Raw genomic sequence first — 11,150 nt, 5'->3', positions numbered from 1 at the left:
GGTCAATAATGAAATGAAAACAAGGATTTAGAGGGAATAACTTATTTATTTTTTATTTGTTGCAAATTAATTGAAACCCATGTGTCCTTAGGTGCGAAGCAAATTTCACTCAACTTAGTCAAAAAAAGTTTAAATGTGATATGATCAATTGTTGTTAGTATTCTAATCCTCTATCTTGTCTTAGTTTTAATTATGGGGATGTATTTTGAAAATAGTTATTATACTGGTAAAGTTACATTGAAGAAAGACCATCTCAGTACCTATGATTTATTCCAGTGGTTCTAATACAATCTTTGATGCTATGTCACCAAATTTTGACCCAAATTCAATTGATGTTCTTTTTTTTTTTTTTTTGTCTTTTTGCCATTTCTTTGGCTGCTCCTGCGGCATATGGAGGTTCCCAGGCTAGGGGTCCAATTGGAGCTGTAGCCTCTGGCTTATGTCAGAGCCACAGCAAGGCGGGATCCGAGCCCCGTCTGCAACCTACACCACAGCTCTCAGCAACACCGGATCCTTAACCCATTGAGCAAGGCCAGGGATCGAACCTGCAACTTCATGGTTCCTAGTCGGATTCGTTAATCACTGAGCCATGACGGGAACTCCTGGTGTTCTTAAGCAGTATTTTATAAAAAGTAAATAACACCTTTGAAAACTTCCGAAATTAAGATTTATCCCATGGCCTTAAAAATAAACTATTTACATTTTTCGAACCAAACAGTTACTCTAGAAGATCATTAGGAATAGCACTTTCCCTTTACTAATCAATGGGACTTATTTATGTTAAAATGAACTTGCTTCTTTCAGTAATTTATAACCGTGGAATCACAAGACATGAAAACCTAAAGATACCATGGACCTGATCTAAGCCAAATTCTACTTTATAGTATTAAACACTCTGATGGTGACCAACTCCAGGAAGTCCAAAACCCTGCATACAACATGGAAAAATAAATCAATGCCACGTCTATCCACAGAACATATCATTCAGTTCTTAGGAGTTAATCCACTGATTTTTTAAAATATGCTTGTCATCACTCATGGAAAGCACTGCACTCAGTAGTTTGGAATGTTACAAAGGAAGTGAATAACAGTATCTTATGCTGAGAGGAGAAAGAAAGCCCAATGAAAGGACATTGCATTATCATACATATATGATTTTCAGTGGCTGAATTGAACTTAATTTTATGAGGGCTTAACAGGTTGCTGTAGTTGAAATGGGTACAAAAATATAAAAGAGAAGGTCTTTGTCCCCTTGTGCCTTAAATTTGGTTATGATGAAAGATATGCAAAGAGGTACGTGAATAGAAGCAGGTCCTGGATTGATAAATACCACAATAAGATAGAAGGGATGTAGTAGAGAATGAGGTAGAGGAGGAAGGTGTGGCAGTGGGGATAAAAAAGAGTAGAGATTTGTGAGATATTGGTAACTAAATGGATATGGTAGATAAGGGAGTAGAGGGCACCTAAGATAATAGCGGTTTGTTTGCTTAGGTAAGTATTTGGGGGATGCTGCCACCAAAAAACAGAAGACCAAAGAGTTGGAGAATGTTTGACATTGGAAGCAGCAACAATGAGTTTTCCTTCTCAACATGTTGACTTCAAGATGTCTGTGAAAAAACCTGGTAGAAATGCCAGGATTTTATATATATGAAAATATTTCCTGGCATATATAACCTTAGCCAAAAGAAGATATCTAGACTAGAGAAAATGATTTTGGGGTTTATAATATTTAAGGTATAATGCAAAGAGTGGCCTAAATGAGGTTATCTGGGAAGAGAATATTATTCCAAGTAAGACATCCTGGAGACCAAAATTTAGGGAGCTAATTGAAGAGGACATTATGAAGAAGACTGAAAGAGAGTAATCAGAGAGAAGTCACCCCTGTCCTCCTGCCTGCATGCTTGGTAGAACATGTGGAGTAGAATCACGGCCCTCCATTATCCAAGGGAAAGTCAAAATTGATTAGATTAAACCAATTGTGGAAATTCACCCTTGCTAGTGATGTGATAATCCATGAGCACCCATGAGGCAGTTTTGGTTAGAAGGAAATAAAGTCAATCTGAGGGCTACTATTCTTTTTCTTGTTCCTAAAAAATGGACTTGGCACATAGATTTGCTTGGTTTCAGCCACTCCAGGAGAACCTCTGATGATGTAGCATCCATCCTGAGATTCTGAAGTAACAGGTGGGAAAGTAAATGCCAACAACTCACTAAGGGCAGCAGAGGGCAAAGAAAGAGATGCCTGCCCACAGGCAAACCTGGGATTGTATGCCTCTACCTACTTTTTATATGACATATATGTCCCATTATGTTCCCTCTCCAAATTCGCTTGTCAAAGCTCTAAATTTCAATGTGACGGTGTCGGAGATAAGATCTTTAGGAGGAAATTAATGTTAAATAAGTTTATAAGGATGGGGCCCTACTCCCATAGGCTGGAGGTCTGAAGAAGAGGAAGAGGAAGAGGAAGAAGAAGAGGAAGAGGAAGAAGAAGAGGAAGAAGAAGAAGAAGAAGAAGAGGAAGGAGGGAGTCTCTTACTCTCTGGTCATGCACAGAGGAAAGTCTGTGTAAGGATAGTGAGAAGGTGGCCGTCTGCACATCAGGAAGAGGAAGAGAATCTTCACCAGGAACTTAACTGGCTGGCACCTTGATCTAGGGCTGCTAGTATCCAGAACTTTGAGAAATTAAATTTGTGACCCAATCTATAATATTTTGTTATGGCAGCCCTAGCTGAGTAATACAAGACCCTATATATTGTTGAGAGAGAGAGAGATCAAAGAAAAAAAATCAAGAAGGAAGGAATGAGGGAAGGAAGGGAAGACAAGTCAAACTGGGAGAGAATGACATGGAAAACAGGGAAAGTGTGTTATTTCCAAAGGATGAAATTGTTAAGAATCTCTAAAGATTTACAAAGAGTAAGTTCAATAAGTCCTGGAATAATTTCAGAAGATCACTCGTCACCCAAACACTTCAAATGACATGGGCAATATTGAGATGCTGCTAGAACAAGGGTTGAATAGGAACTGAGCATGGGAAATCAAATGTTGACAATATTTTAAAAAAGCTTGGTTGAAAAGGGAAGGTGGGGAGGTATCTAAAGGGATAGAAGGACAAGGAAGGGCTAATCTTTAGAATGGGAAATTAAAAATAATTATAGGCAGAGGGTCAAGATTCAGGAATAAGGAAGATGCTGAAGATATGAAAGGAGAGAATCATTTGTGGAGAAAGTCTATGAGAAGATGTGCAGGGCTAGGCTTAAGAAGAAAGATGAAGGTTTTTGTCTTGAAATAGAAAGGACACCTTATTCTCAGATTATGGAGAAGAGAAAGGAGTACGATTATTATACAAATTAGAGGAAGGAATCAGCAGCAGAAGCCAGAGAGGTAATATTATTCTTTGCCCTAAAGTGGAAGAGAATTTTGTTTGCAGAGAAACAAGGGGGCGGATGTTGGTGTGGAAACAGGAGTGGCCATAATCTACAGCCTTGGACATGTTCAAGCAGCTGCCTTTTGGCTGACTGAAGGGTGGAATTAGCCCAAGAATGTGACCGTTAAGTAATGCATCTCTTCGCATCCAAGTGAAGGATAGGCCATTGGAGTTGCTGCTATAATTAGGATAAAATACATGCCACAGGGCCTTATTGAGATTTGTAGTGATCCCAGGAGATATGTGCCGCCATCGTTTTTTAAAAAAGTAAAGGATGAATTAATATGTTCAGGATAAAAAGGCAAGTTTTACAAAATTAAAAATGAATTATATCTCTAGCATTTGATATCTTATGACTTGATTCTGTCAACCTAGCACCTACGGAGGGAAGGGAATGCTTTTTATTTTTAAATTAAATACATGGATAGTAATTTGAGAAGGCTGTGTATTTTCTTTCTTTCTTCCTCTCTTTCTTTCTTTCTTTCTTTCTTTCTTTCTTTCTTTCTTTCTTTATTTTATTTTCCCACTGTACAGCAAGGGGGTCAGGTTATCCTTACATGTATACATTACAATTACAGTTTTTCCCCCACCCTTTCTTCTGTTGTAACATGAGTATCTAGACAAAGTTCTCAATGCTATTCAGCAGGATCTCCTTGTAAATCTATTCTAAGTTGTGTCTGATAAGCCCAAGCTCCCGATCCCTCCCACTCCCTCCCCCTCCCATCAGGCAGCCACAAGTCTCATCTCCAAGTCCATGATTTTCTTTTCTGAGGAGATGTTCATTTGTGCTGGATATTAGATTCCAGTTTGCCTTGGAGAAAGCAGGATCTTGTCAATCCCGGTAGTACACTCACGAAAGGTGGGTAATATGGTGGTCTTTAAAGGAAATCTGGGGCCACTTGATCGAAATAGTAAAAAGTGAACATAAGAGCTAGCCATGAAGTTACTATTATTTTCTACTGATTTGTTAAATAGCAACACCCACCTGGGTTCTCTTTTTGTATCCCTTGTACTTATTTGGTTATCACTTGCCATGTAAGGAATCATATCAAAGCAGCAAAAACACTTTATTATTTCAATCATCATTCTGGGTGTTGACTGGGCTCAGCTGGGTGGTGTTGGCTTGCAGGGTCACTCAGGTTGTTGTGGCAGATTATGTTTGGGGCTAGAGTCACCTTGTGACTCACCTATTCACATGGCTGGGACCTCAACAAGCTTTAGCTAGAAAGCTATACCTGTATGTACTGTATGATCTTGCCACTTCCTCATAGCATGGTAGCTGATTTCCAGAAAGAGGGTCCCCAGTAAAATTTGTATAATCTTTCATGTTATAACCTTGGAAATTCCATAACTTCAATTCTGCTATTGTCAGATTCAAGGGGAGAAATATGCCCTCCCCCCAACATCTCTCTTTGGGGGAGTGATAGTATCACATGAGAAGAAATGTAGGGTGGGAGCTCTTGTTGCAGTCATCCTGGAAAATACAACCTTAACAGGGCTTGACTGACAGAGTGGCACTCTGTCTAGACTACAGTCTCAAGACAAACTACTTACATTTCCTCCAAAGCTGCTCTCCTCTTTGGAGATTTGTCCTTGTGGGCCTACTAATGGTGTCTTCTTTGGCCATGAATGTATATGCCATCTGATGAGTTAAATCTGGGACTATCCCTTGTCAGCAACTTCTTCTAAAATAAAGTAGAATTTAATTTTTAGAGCAGATTCACAGCAAAGTTCAGCTGAGGTACACGTGTACAGTCTTCCCTTATTACTAAATTCTGCATTAGAGTGGTACATTTGTTACAATTGAAGAAACTACACTGATGTACCATAATCATCCAAAGTCCAGAGTTTATATTAGGGTTCACTCTTGGTGTTGTACATTCTACGTGTTTGAACAAACTGATGAGATGTATCCACCATTACAATACTGTACAGAATACTTACACTGCCTTAAAAATCCTGATTCTGACTATTCAGCCCTCTTTCCCTCCAGCCCTTGGCAACCACTGAGACTTTTTAATAAAGCCTACTGGTTATTCGTATTATACATTGTTATCAGACTTATACTTTCTTTAAGAAATTCTGGAGTTCCCATGGTGGTGTGGTGGTAACATGCTCAACTAGTATCCATAAGGGTGCAGGTTCGATCCCTGGCCTTGCTCAGTGGGTTAAGGATCCAGTGTTGCCATGAGCTATGGTGTAGGTCACAGATGCGGCTCAGATCTGGCATTGCTGTGGCTGTGACCTAGGCTGGCAGCTACAGCCCTGATTCAACCCCTAGCCTGGGAGCCTCCATATGCTGAGGATGAGGCCCTAAAAAAAGAAAAATAAGAAAAAGAAAAAGAAAAGAAATTCTGAGCACATATTTCTCCTGATCAAAAATCCCAGTCATTTTTCACTGTATGTAGATTACACTGAAATGTTTCATTTTTTGGGTCCCATGTTACAATAGCTAAATTAAAGAAAATTAGTGAGTTGACAAATAGTGGGCATATAATAATTAGGTTTGGGGATTGCAAATATAGAAAAATGCTATTTTTCTTCATTTCCCATTCCTTCCACATCCTTCCATATCCTGACCTTCTTCTTGGAATGTAGTACATATCTAGTTCCATTCTTAAGCCATGGCCCAAAGGAGCTAACTTAGTGGACATTTACCTTTGGTAAAACTAGAAAAGAGAAGTACTTCAAGTACAGTAACAACCCAGAGTTGTGCTAAAAGGTTCACCTTACAGATCCTTCATCTTGACGATCAGACAAGAAAAGACCATATTTTTCATCCTTGCCTCTAAAATTAGGTCCTGCCCCAGATTCATCAAGGCTGGAAATTTGATGATTTCAAATTACCAATAGTCTGGACTGAAGGCAGTAGGAATAACTGAGATTCTTTGGAGAAGACAAAGGAGCTGATGGACCTAGAACAGCGACCCTAGCCTAGAGGGGAGGTGAACTTGGGACCCCCTGAGATGGCCCCATAACAGGATGAAATATTGTCAAGGGGAAGTGCATGGACTGTTTGGCATCATTTTCTGGATTCTGGAGAGTATTATGGTAATTTGACACATTCTGGAAGGGGGATACATGTTTATGTACTTCCAAATTATAATGAAAAAAGAAATTACAAAAAGATAAGTAAGACTTTCCATATTTTTACAGTTTTAGCTTCCATTTTATCCCATTGCATCCATTATACATCACAGTCCTCACTGTAGGCTGCTTCCTAGAATGGAACCTGAACCCTCAAATTGCTGGGACTTTGTGCAAGTTCCTTCTTGGGTCTGCAATGGTCAGTCTTCCACCTTATGGAAGACCTTGAAGATTCAACTGAATAGTTAACACCCAGAGGGCTTTCCCAGACACTCACATCCTACCACCACCAATGAGTTTGAGCTTCCCTTGCACCTCTTGGCACAACTCAGTTTATATCAGATTATTAGAGATGTCTTTGTCTTTTCAACAAGATTTCAGCAACTGAGAGATGGTGTAGAGAAAAGGGAACTCTACTACACTGTTGATAGGAATGTAAATTTGTGTAGCCGCTACGGAAAGCAGTATGGAGGTTCCTTAAAAAACTAGAAATAGAACTACCATATGGCTGTCAATCCCATTCCTGGGCATACACCTAGACAAAACTATAATTCAAAATGATACATACACCCCTATGTTCATAGCAGCACTATTCACAATAGCCAAAACATGAAAACAACCTAAATGTCCATCAACAGAGGAATGCATAAAGAAGATGTGGTGTATATATACACTGGAATATTACTCAGCCATACAAAAGAATGAAATAATGCCATTTGCAGTAACATGAATGGACCTAGAGATTATCAAACTAAGTGAAGCAAGTCAAAAAGAGAAGACATTCCATGAAAGCACTTATATGTGGAATCTAAAATATCACACAAATGAAATTATTTCTGAAGCAGAAACAGACTCACAGACATAGAGAACAGAATTGTGGTTGACAAGGTAGAGAGGGAGTGGGGGAGGATTGGATCAAGAGTTTGGGATTAGCAGATGCAAACTATTATATATAGAATGGATAAAATACAAGATCCTAATGTAAAGCACAGGGAACTATATTCAATATCCTGTAATAAACCATAACAGAAAAGAATAAGAAAATGTGTTTGTGTGTGTGTGTGTGTGTGTGTGTGTGTAACTGAGTCACTTTGCTGTACAGCAGAAATTAACACAATATTATAAATCAACAATACTTCAACAAAAAAAATCAGCAACTAGAAGGCAGAAATATGGCTTTTTGTTTGTTTTCATTTTTCAGTTTGATCTTACCAACTCTTCTAATCCCAATCTTCTCATTAGTACAGAGTCTTATAGACTTTAAATATTTATTGACTTGAACATGAGGGTTTTGAAAATAAAAGCTTTGCAGTTTCCTTCCCTTTCTTGTAAAAACCTAAAGAGATAGTACTTTGGCTCAATAATATTTTGTGTAGCTGTCATAGAAAAGTAGAAAGTTCGGGTTTATTGACTTGAACATGAGAGTTTTGAAAACAAAATTTTGTAATTTTATTTCCTTTCTTGTAGAAAACTAACGAAAGAGTACTTTGGCTTAAGATTATTTTGCATAACTATTCTTGAAAAGCAAAAATTCTTCCTAGAAAAATACTCCAGATACCTCAAGTCTGTCATCTAATGAAGAAATGGAACCTGTGTCCTTAAAGCAATGGGCCAAATGGAGATTATACCTGAAGGAAGAAGCTACTGGAGAAGCAAAAGCTACTGCCCTCCTGGCCTCCTTAACCAAACCAAGACCTGACTTGCCTCCTTACTGATGTCTACTCTGTGATTCTCTCCTTCAGCCAAGATTAAACCAGATGGAAGGCTGAGTTCTGGAAGCTTAAATGGGGTTTTTCTATCCCAGCAAGTAAATTTTGTACTTAGAGGGTAGAGAGTAACTGATTTTGTACTTGGGGGGAAAAAAAGGATCCCATTCAAATTCAAACTTATTTCCTCTCTTCTATGGTGGTTGCCATCATTCCCAAACTGGTGTCATTATTATAGTCTCTCTGGGATTTTGACTGGCACAGGAGAAAGCAGCTGAACAGACTGTATCAAAGTGTCCTTTAAAAACATCATTTTAGACCTGGACAAATGATAGAAAGTTTAAATTCAATTTTTCTCTGTAAGACTAACAGAAACTAAGATAAGGAGAATTATATCACAAAATGTATTTCTACTGATTCGTTTAATCTTTGTTGTTCTAAATGCTATGTGGTTTTTTATTATTCCTAAAGTTTAGTCTAAGATTGATTGAGTCAGTGAAGGCTCAAATGATAGCAATCAGAGAATGGATATTAGAGGAATAGCCACAGAAAAAGTAGTTAGCAATAGCAAGGCTACTTTGCATTGCTCTTTTTTTTAAATGAGTAAATAGATTTTACTTTAGAAAGGTTTAATATTTAATGTAAATTTACTTATAATGCTTGGGAAAATGTTTCTTTAATAAAGCACATTTTGTTGTTAGGAGTCTACTCTTTCAACATTGTTTATTCCTCTCATTGACTGAGTCTATTATTATTCTAGCCAAGAATTATAATGCTTATTGTGATGTAAAGAGGAAAAAAGAGCATATTGTATGCAAAAATAAGGTTCTGAGGTTTACTTAATTGAAGAACATCATATTAGTGTATAAATCAGTGTTCCTGGCCTAGCTCAGTGGAAGGTGAAGCTTAGTGTCTGGGTCACAGCCAAATACTCTTTAAGAGCCATGAAGTACAGACACTAAATTTCCCTTTACTCAAATGTAAACGTACTGCCTAATGTTAAGCAATCTTCATTGAATTGATGTTCTTCCTCTCAACTTATTTTACTTAATCATATTTATTAGGGAAGCTTTGCACATCAAAAGCACATTTGAAAATAATCCCATGATTAACCTTAGGGTAAAAAGTTAATGTAATGTATATTGCCAAGTTCATTAACTATCTTCTTGATGGGCTAACAGCTGTGTGATGAAGACTGTAGCCATCAATTAAGTGCACGGTGATCTTGAGACGAGAGTTTTCAGCAGGGAATAGTCAGCTATATTATCAAGAGGCAACCACTGAATGGGCATATTTCCAAGCATTTCTTAGTTTTATGCCTTATGAGATAGCATTTTTGAAAAGCCTATGCAAATTGGTCAATTTGGAAAGTCAAACACATTTACATGATTTGGGAGGATTTTAATAAAAACATTTTTAGAATAGCATTTAACATATATAATTACAGATTCACATTCAAAAGTTGTTATTTATTTAAGGTATAAATAGATGTACATAAAAGACATAAATTTGGGGCTTTCAATTATCCTTATTCCTTTATAGAAAGATACCTTTAAGTGGAAATGCAATTTAAAAGAGACAGCTAAAACTCATATAATTAGTGTTTCTTGATTAAGTAGACACTATTTTGGGGACAAGAATTGACTAACATCTCAAAATGAGAAAGAAATGCTTGTAAGTTTTATGTTTAATTAAATAAAGTGTATTATAATATGGTTACTCTAGGGCAAGAGTAACTACTCTTAAAAGCGGGAGTTCCCATCATGGCTCAGTGGTTAAGGAATCCGCCTAGGAAGCATGAGGTTTGGGGTTCAATCCCTTGCCTCACTCAGCAGGTTAAGGATCTGGCATTGCCGTGAGCTGTGTTGTAGGTCGCAGACTCGGCTTGGATCTGGCGTTGCTGGGGCTCTGGCGTAGGCCGGTGGCTACAGCTCCCATTAGACCCTGAGCCTGGGAACCTCCATATGCCGTGGGTGCGGCCTTAGAGAAAGGCAAAAAAAAAAAAAAAAAAAAAAAAAAGGTATAAAAGCAAAAATAAGCAAACAGAACCTAATCAAACTTAAAGAGACATTTATAGCAAAGGAAACCATTGGCAAAACAAAAAGACAACCTATTGAATGGGAGAAAATACTTGCCAATGACGTGACTGATAAGGGACTTATATCCAACATATATAAACAGCTCATACAGCTCAACATCAAAAAACAAACAACCAGATTTAAAATTGGGCAGAAAAACTGAATAGACATTTTTCCAACGAGGAAATGCTGATGGCCAGCATGAAAAGATGTTCAACATCATTAATCATCAGGGAAATGCAAATCAAAACCACAATGAGATATCAGCTCATACCTGTCAGAATGGCGATCACCAAAAGGAACACAAATAACAGATGTTGGTGAGAATGTGGAGAAAAGGGAACACCAGTACGCTGTTGGTGGGAATGTAAATTAGTGCAGCCACTGTAGCAAACTGTATGGAAGTTTCTCAAAACCTAAAAAGAGAACCACCACATTCAGCAATTCCATTACTAGGTATATATCTGGCAAAAACCAAAAAACCAAAAAACCCCACTAATTCAGAAGGATACATGTGCTCCATTTTTCATGGCAACATATTAACAATTCCCAAGATATGGAAACAACTTGTGTCCATCAACAAATAAATGGATAAAGATGTCACACACACACACACACACACACACACACACACACACACACACACACACACACAATGGAATACTACCCAGCTATAAAAAAACAAAACAAAACAGAATTTTGCCATTCACAGCAACATGTTTAGACTTGGAGGGCATTATGCTAACTGAAATACATCAGACAAAGAAAGACAAATGCTGATATTTGTGGAATTGAAGAAATACAACAAGCTAGTGAATATAACAAAAAAGAAGCAGACACACAGATTAAGAGAAC

The 11,150-nt window shown here is 37.8% G+C and overlaps 1 long non-coding RNA gene across 1 annotated transcript; it reads right to left on the bottom strand.

The window, feature by feature from the left end:
• On the bottom strand, nucleotides 4,157-10,684 carry LOC110257306. Its single transcript, XR_002339758.1, has 3 exons — nucleotides 10,570-10,684; nucleotides 4,979-5,109; nucleotides 4,157-4,322 (listed from the first exon to the last, which is right to left on the bottom strand). It is a non-coding gene; the product is annotated as an uncharacterized LOC110257306 (long non-coding RNA).

The sequence above is a fragment of the Sus scrofa genome, chromosome 16, assembly GCF_000003025.6.
Source record: "Sus scrofa isolate TJ Tabasco breed Duroc chromosome 16, Sscrofa11.1, whole genome shotgun sequence".
Classification (NCBI taxonomy): domain Eukaryota; kingdom Metazoa; phylum Chordata; class Mammalia; order Artiodactyla; family Suidae; genus Sus; species Sus scrofa.
This window is presented reverse-complemented; position numbering and strand designations above follow the sequence as displayed.